At 42.9% G+C, this 8,991-nt stretch overlaps 1 pseudogene; it reads right to left on the bottom strand.

The window, feature by feature from the left end:
- Nucleotides 1–6,803: 6,803 nt before the first annotated feature.
- On the bottom strand, nucleotides 6,804–6,883 carry LOC118968483 (U4 spliceosomal RNA; annotated as a pseudogene).
- Between the last annotated feature and the right edge of the window lie 2,108 nt (nucleotides 6,884–8,991).

Here is an 8,991-nt window from a genome sequence, read left to right on the forward strand (position 1 = left end):
CAAACGTATGTGAAATTTGGAGGCCAGAATGATAAGGGCAGAAGCCTGGGAAGATGGTAGCCGAGGAGACTTAAGGTATCCTGCAGTTGGCTCCTCAGAGGCAGCGAGCTCAACTTCTGATTTCAGTCCTGTTAGTTAACCACTTCCTGTTATCGCATCCTTTGTGTTAGACCCTGACATCTTCTGAGAGCTTAGAAGCATCACAGTACGATTTCCTTTCTCATGAGAATATTATAGATTCTTTCGTGAGGTTAATTTTTCAATCAATAAATATCATGCTCAAGGAAGTAAAAACAAATGACGCAATTCCTACCACCAAGACTTTCACACAACCTAGAATATATTCTCACACAATAGTTCTATTACAGAGCAAAAAAATTATGTTATGAAAGAACGATGCTGCAGCTTCAGAGAACCAAGAGGTGCTATGCAGCCTGGTGCCCAAGAAACACGTCAGGGAGGAGGAGGTGGGCCGTAGTCTGGACGGGGTAGACGGGAAGCCCAGGAGCAGGTGGCCACGGAAGACTCCCCAGAAGGAGAGGATAAGCCCTCTAAAGATGTCCAGCACAAAACTGGGTGGAAATACTGCTTGCGTGGTAGTTCTTAAGATGATTACGGATTCACTAGTATTCATATTACTACTAAGTTTTGTAACTTAAATCTATGTTACATATATTCCCTTGGATATTCTCTTGGATATGTCAGATGGTACATGAGTGGTCGGTGAAAGTGAAGATAAAGTGACGGAAGAAGATAAAGTTTTAAAGAAGAATAAAATAAAAGGAGGAGGGAAAATGACAAGGAAGAACATTGATGTTCACCGAGGGGCTACTCCGTGCCTGCTGCGTGCTGAATTCCTACATGTAATATTGCCTTAACATGTAAGTACACGAGTGGTTCTTATTACCCGTTTCATAGATTGAATTTAATCTTAAAGAAACTGACTTGCTCCAAAGGACTCGGCTGAGAAACCTCATGGCAAACCGAGGAAACTGGAGGCCTGAAAGGGAGGCTCTTAAACAAACACAGGAGTGATTTTAATTTTACTAAATAAGTAAAAAGATAGAAAGAAAGCATAGTCAAATGTCATCAGTAGTTTTTACATCATTTTGTTTTATCTTTTACAGCTTTTTATATAGTTTCCTCCTACAGAAAGCATAAGGAAAAAAAGACAGCCTCTTTTTAAAGAGGAAACTGTAGGTCTGAGAAAATTAATCATGTTTTCCAGAAGAGCAGAGGATGCAGGGGAAGGGGAGCAGGGCAAGTGCTACCATTTGTATGCGGGACTGGCATCCAGAAGTGATTACATAGTCAATCAACAAGCACTTATTGAATTTCTGCCATGCGCCAGGCAAGAAAAGAGAATGAACAAAAGGGAGAGGATGACCAGGGACACAGGAGGAGAAGTAGAGAGTTCTTGTGCCAGGACCTCCTTCCCACCCAAGGAGAAGGGCAGTCAGTGGCCCAAGCTGAGGGGAAGTGGGGCTAAGACCCTGAGGTTGTCTAAAAAAAATGCCTGAAATACTCCTTGTGACTTGCCTGGGAGCCCAGGAGCAAAAGCAGAGAAGAAAGAAAACTGAGGCTATCCAGAGTTGAGAGATGTCAAGATGAAAACAGGAAAGGGCAAGGGTCAAGAAGATAAAAGAATCTAAGACGAGAACGACCTTGCATTTTCCTTAAATCCCTGTGGGTAAGTCGCTGTGGCTGGGAGGAGATACAGACCACGATCCTGAGTTCAGTCGTGGGGGAGGGACGGGGCTGACATCCTGGGGAAACGCGCTGGTGTAGGTAGATGGCACCGAGTCCCAGAGAATGCCCCGAAGTGGCCACTAATGAGCAACAATCTGAAAGCCCAATGCAGCTATTTGTGGAAACCCGCCCGTGTCCAGGTCCTAGAGTTCTAACTTAATTGGAGAGAAGACCATTCATCCATCACATTCCCACCCTGACACCCAGATAAATTCTAAGGGACAGTTTCAGGGCATAATCGGAATCCTGAGACAACTTGGGAATTACATCCTGGAGTTCCCAGTGTCATTAACATTCCTGATTAAAGTATCGCATCTCCAGCGAGGACAGTATGGTTTTGTTGTCAGGCAAATGGGTGTAGGGCACGGAGCACTCCTCGCGGGGCCCACATTCTGTTTCAGTTAGCTAATCCATCATTTAAGGGACACTTAAACAGCTCAAGGACCGTCAAGAGTGGTCCTCAGCCCGTTGCGGCCAAGCTGACGAGCGGCTGTCGGGGCTGTGGGCCTGGCCCAGACGGCGTTCACTCAGTGCCGGGGGTGCAGAGACACTGCCTTATTTGTTTTGGGGATAATTGTCTCCCCTCCCTGCAAGAGGCCAGAAAATTGCTTCTATGTTTAGAAACAAGATTGCTCTGTGGAGGCTGCTGGTCAGAGAGTCTCACCTCCTTATAAAAGCCTGTTATTCCTAAGAGTCCTTCCTAATCGAGGCCTCTGTTTGTCGGATGAGCAGCAGTGGGCCCTTCCTGGGGGTGCCTGACTGGCTACTGTGGCTGCCCCCTGGAGGGGCATGCACTGGGGCACTCACCCCTGCACCCCTCTGAGGAAACAGTTCAAGTTTATGACTGTTTGGATCGAAGAAGACAATTTGGTCCTTAAAGAAAGTGGATTTCAAACCAATATATGAAAAGTTAAAACCAAACTCAACAATTCTCATTTGCACACGCAGAGAAGAAAAAGTGGCCTTCGTGTGTAACAAGCGTCTCTGTGCATTTGAAGAATGGGGTTTCTCAGCCATCCAGACATGCCCTCCCCATTACGTGCACAGGAAAACCACCAAAATATTCCTATACCACCGCAGCCACGACCTACCTACATCTCTGGAGGGACATCTAGGTCCCCCTTCAAGTCCCCGACCTAAAACACCCCCAGGTTAGTACTTGGGTTCTGAGTAAATACTTCCCATTAATTTAATCTCAGCCCAGACTTTTAAGGTCCCAGATAGCGAGTTCACTGTTTACATTGACCATATGCTCTCTGGCTTCACACAGCACAGAGTCAGCCCTGTTCTTCCAGGGGGTGAAGTCCACGAGACAGTTGTATACACGGACTGACTGGAGAGATTTTGTATTTTCTCATGACCAGCATCAGTTTATGGTCCCTTTATGTTATGAGGAATAAAAATCTTATTCATTGCTTTAAAGAGAAGATCTGTCTTCCAAAAGAAATTATCAGCTGATTAATGTAAGGCTTCCATGCCAAAATTAAAGCCAGCTAGAAATGTTTAAATCTCACAATGAAAAATGCATTGCATTTCTTCTGTCGCAGCCCCCGGAATCACCACAAAACCTGCTTCTCACGCGGTGTCTCCGTCTCAGCCAAGAGCAGCTCCCCTCCTCCAGCTGCTCAGGCCCAGGGACGCGGAGCCGGCCCCGCTCCCCTCTCCAGCCCATCGGTCGACCCTGTCAGCTGTGCCCGCAGGACACACCCAGCATCGGACTGCTTCTCAGCCACCGCTCCTGCTTCCCCTCTGAACTGCACTGCCATGTCTCCCAGCCGGATTATTTGCTGTGCCTTTGACTCTGTCTTCCTGCTCCCCCGCCTCCCTTTCTCTCTGTTCTCCTTTCGGGCAGGTCACGGCACTCCACCACTGCGATGCAGTCCGCACCTGCCCTCTGACACCGTCTGCCACCGCCCTACGGCTCATTCCCCTCCAGCCTCATGCTCCTCCGTCCCATCAAGGCTTCTTCCCCAGGCCCTTTGCTCTTACCATTCTCTGCCTAGAATGCTCCTCCTCCAGGCAGCCAGTGGCTTCCCTGCCCACCTTCTCCAGGTCACCTCTCCAATGTGAGCTCACCACATCTCACCCCCCACATGCACTAGGGACAGCCTCTTGCTCCTTCCCACCCCATCACCTAGCCTGCTTTGCTTTTCTTCATGACACCTACCACCACCCACCCCCAACATATCATTCATTTTCTGATTGTAGGTCCCTCCATTACCTGGCCAAAGGGGGGCACCCAATAAACATTTCTTGAGTAAATGGTGATGATAATAAGATCTGTGTGGCCCCTGCATTTCTTCTATAGCAGAAGTAAGAGAGAGAGGGATATGAACACACAGTATCCTAACACCCGTAGCCCATCACCCGATAGTAAACAAGGGTTCCACCGAAGCATAATACAACAACTGAAATGAGCTACAGGACATTAATCCAAAAGAAACACAACGATTTTAAAACTTGGTAAATTAATCTGAACCAGAAGTGAATCTGCGTATCTCCTACAAATCTTGAACACGGTGAGATGCTGCTGCGGTTCTGCGGAGGACCGGCCCGCGGCTCACACAGAGAAGAGGAGCGTGCTGGGCCCCGCCGTCTCAGGCGCGACCCCTGTGGCGGTGGCGACCCCTTCCCTCTGTCCCTTTCAGAGTTCTCTGCCCTGGCAGAGTACCTGCATTTTCTTTCCGCTTTGTGTCCCTTGTCTTTCCTGGCAGGGCCCCCACCAAGCACATGGAAAATGCGGGCTCTCTGGCCAGAGGGGAGGTTTGAACCCAAATGTAAGAGACAAGGGCAGTGCTGGGAGGTGGACCTCAGTCATACAAGGTCTTTGGGAGATGCCGAGATTTTAATTAGGAATTGTCAAAAGCTATATCCAGGGAGAAAGCAAAACTCAGGAAAACAGAAGCCCTCATGTGTCCGGTGACAGGACTGTGGGGAAAATTTACTCCCACTCATTCCCCAAGCACTGTTTCAGTACTGGACTTAAAAAAATGACAAAATACATTCCCCATTTTCAAGTTGCCCTCACTTTGGAAAAAGCAGAAAAGTACACAGATCCTTATTATAGAAAGTGAAGAATGCTAAGTTTTATAGGAGAGCATAAGAGGGAAAGTAACCCAAACAAGGCTTTGATAGAAGAATAGACGTGGATTCTAAAACCAGTTTTGCATTTATCTGTGATATACTAGGTAAATTGTTAAGTCTTGCAAACTTTGATTTTCCTTCTGCTAGAAGAGGAAAAAGACTATAATAAGAATGATTTTTAAAACAGCTAAAATACATGTTATGTACTGGGCACTTCCATTTCCCTATGGATACTGCCTACATCTAACATTTATGTTGAGCTATCAATATTCCATTTCTTGACTTTGTGAGGTATGAACTGGTGTCCCTATATTCCATGTGCAGAAACAGAGGCAGGAGTGCTTGGTCAGCTACAAGATGCCATTCGGCAATACCAAGAGCTTATCCAGAAGATTCCTGCTGGAAACTTGGGCCAAGGGCAAGTGGGTGGGGCTGAAGGGGACCAGCAGGATGTGAGGACAGGAAATGAGTGGTCACATCATTCTGCCGAATGGAGAATCTTCCATGGGAATGTGTTAGTCTCACCCTTCAAGTGCATCTAGAGTCCTGAGAGGAACGTGTGAAATAATAGAATTCCATGAATACAAGACCAGTAAGAATTAAACAAATAAACAACACCAATAATAAGATTCCCAGGCTAGACATCTCAAACTCCACCAATGTAGAGTAAAAGACAGTGCCTTAACTTGTGGACATGACATAAATTTTTAACCCACAAAAATGGCAGTTTCGTGGGGTCCAATGTTTGTATGTGGAAGCACGTTTCAAAATGAGACCAGACCTGTGTAGTCAGCCTCTATGTTAGATGCCTCTCCACAGAGTGAACCCGGGCATGAATCTGGATAATCACATGCCAGTGAAGACGGAAACCTGGCAAGGGACTCGGGTGCATTCGAATGAAGGCATTTACCTGTGCAGACTACCTCCACTGAGCACTGCAACTGGGTCACTTTATAGACCAAGAATTCAACCTGCATGTGGATAATGAGCACTTCTCTGTGGACCCATGGAAGACTTAGGTTCAAAACATTTCTTGGTAGTGTTTGACAGATTCTAACCATTATTCACACACATGAAGTACAGTTTTTGTAATTCCATGGAGAAATCCTTATAAAATTCTGTCCCTAAAAGGAAAGTTATGTTCTGTGACGACAGCGAAGAATTCATGTAAGATGAGCTGCTTGAAGAGCTGGCTTCTCTGCAGATTTATGCCATCAAAACAGCAGAAAACATTTAATTTCATCACGCAGGCATTTCTCTTAAGATGGTGTCAACTGAAAGAGTAAATTTAAAGAAACTGGTAAGACATTTCTGATTTGTAAGAGATCTCCTTGGCTTAGAGACCAAGTATGTTTCTACTGTCTAATATTTTTAAAGATTCTAATTTCCATTGAACACCAGAAGAATACTATGTGTCTAAATGTAACTAGTTAACAACAAACACTGAGTAAGGAATATCTGCTACTGAAAACTGGAAAATTTAATGGGGAAAAAAAAGCAGCTTATCTTTATAATGTGATTCAGAACATGTTGAAAAGATTGCCACACCGGCCTTCCTGTTATTTTTCCTTCAAAAAACTACTTAAAAATTAGAATATTCCAAAGAATTGTGTAAAACAGCTACTATTTGCTCATTTGTACATGTAGGAAAGAAATGTTATAAAATTTTTAATTCAATCTCCTTTATTTTTATGACAAAAACGAGCAAACCACAAAATGCCTTACTACATTTACTGTGCTTTTTATCCCATGAATTGCTAATAATAACGGGTTGAAAGGACAAATGCTTATTGCTTGTTGACTAAATATCCTCTGGGATTAAAAATCTGACCCGAGAAATCATTTATCCTTTATGCCTGTGTGGCATAAACTCTTAAGGTGAAATCTACTTATTCTTATTCCCCCAAAGAACCCCGCGAACCACATGCAAACCTGACATTCTGATTGACAAGAGGCCTTACCCCCCATCTAAAAAATTTTTTTTTTCAATTAGCAATAATCGCACCTCGGATAAACCTCATTGGCTACGATACTGCCACTGCGCAAAGCTTCTTTAAAATTTTTATGTGTAAGTATAGGGTCATTTCCCCCTCCTATTTAATACATGTGAAAATTTGAATGCTTAATCACTACCTAACTGAATTGCAGACATCTTTTTTTTTTCTCAACTAAGTGAGCAAGAAGGACTTTTTTCCCCATTTTTAGTGAGATGTAACTGACCTACACCGTGTGAGTATACGAGTGATCAGCGTGGTTTGATGCACTTACACACTGCGGAACTGGTTTCTCTGCAGGATTAGCCGACACCTCATCATGTCACATGATTACCAGTTGTTTTGTGTGGGAAGAACATTTAAGATCTCTTAATGACTTCCTATAGTGTTACCTATAGTCACACCTTGCTGTACATTACAACCCTAAGACTTATATATCTCATAACTGGAATTTGGCACCCTCTGACCAATATCTTCCCATCTTGCCTGCTCCCAGGCCCTGTCAACCATTGCTCTGCTCTCCATTCCCAGGAATTCAGCTTTTTTAGATCCCACATATTTGTGTGACTTATTCCACTTAACATGATGCCCAGAAGCTCCTTCCATGATGTTGCAAATGGCAGGATTTCCTTCCCTCATGGCTGAATAATATATATAGCTCATCCATAGAAGGATGCTTGGGTGGTTTCCAAATCTTGGCTATTGTAAATAATTCTGCAATGAACATGGGGGGTGCAGGTAGCTCTGCAAGACCCTGTTTTCATTTCCTTTGGATATATTCCCAGAAGTGGGATTTGATGGATCATATGATATTTCTATTTTTATTTTTTTAGTTTAATTTTAATTCCTATTTTTAATTTTTTGAGGAACCACCATATGCTTCCCACAGTGGCTGCATCAATTTACATACCCACCAAGAATGCCCAAGAATTTCCATTTTTTTCAGATCCTCACCAACACTAGGTATCTCATGTCTTTTTGAGAACAGCCATTCTAACAGGTGTGAGATGATATCTACCATGGTTTTGATTTGCATTTCCCTGGTGGTTAGTGATGTGGAGCATTTTTTCATGTATGTGTTGGCCATCTGTATGTCTTCTTTTGAAAAAAAATGTCTATTTAGGTCCTCTGGATTATTTTAAACATTTAAAAAATACTTTTAAATGGGATTGTTTGAGGGTTTTTTGCTACTGAGTTGTAGGAGTCCTTCTGTATGAGCTGTGAGAGTTGCATGAGTCCCTTACATATTTTGGATATTAACTCCCTTAGGAGATAGATGGCTTGTAAATATTTTCTCCTCGCCCATAGGTTGCATTTTCATTTGGGCGATCATTTCTTTTGCTGCCCAACACCCTCTTAAGTGATTTGCTTGTAAGTAGAAAGCCAGTATGGGATAAAATACTATAATAACTAATGCAAACACAAATTCAATTTGAAAATAAAATCACAGGCAAAGGGTAAGAAATGACTTCCAAACTTTGGGAAAAAATTTATTTGCTCAATCGACTTCCCTAGTATAACTCACCATATTAATAATGTTACTATTTCAGTTTTTTATACAATTAGGTCATCAGCTTCAAGTCCAAGTCTGACCCATTTCACAAAGGATATGTTTTATCCTTTATTCGATCATTAAAATGAAGCTTGAAGGTGTAATGGAAAGAAAATTATATAAAAGTGTTACAGACACTTTAAGTTAAAACTTGTAAAATACAATTTAACGCCATATCACACCAACATTTTCAATTCTCTTTCCGCTGCTGTGAACTGTATCTTAAATAAGCTGAAACAGAGCTACTTTGTGGTATGTCTTAATCTCTATGTAGAGCAGTGCAATAAATTCAGATAACTTGTTTCAGAAGCAGAAATGATTACTGCCAAAACCTAAAAAAGGGGAAAAAAAGAAGCCCTCTTCAAACGCTTTTGAATGTTGTCATAGTTACTAAAGAGAAATTTATGTTTTGAAGACTTTTGCTTAGATGTTAAATACTGTGACCAGTTGTGGTGGTGGCTGTAAGAAGAGTAAGATCAATGAGGAATTTCTGTTATAAACATTTTTTCAAAACGCATCATTACTAATTTTTCTTTTTACACCTACATTAGACTTCAGTTTGGCGGCTTGCAGAACTCCTTTTCATCATTGAAGCTATTTTTAGTCGTAAAC

Source organism: Manis javanica, chromosome 3 (assembly GCF_040802235.1).
Source record: "Manis javanica isolate MJ-LG chromosome 3, MJ_LKY, whole genome shotgun sequence".
NCBI classification, from domain to species: Eukaryota; Metazoa; Chordata; class Mammalia; order Pholidota; family Manidae; genus Manis; species Manis javanica.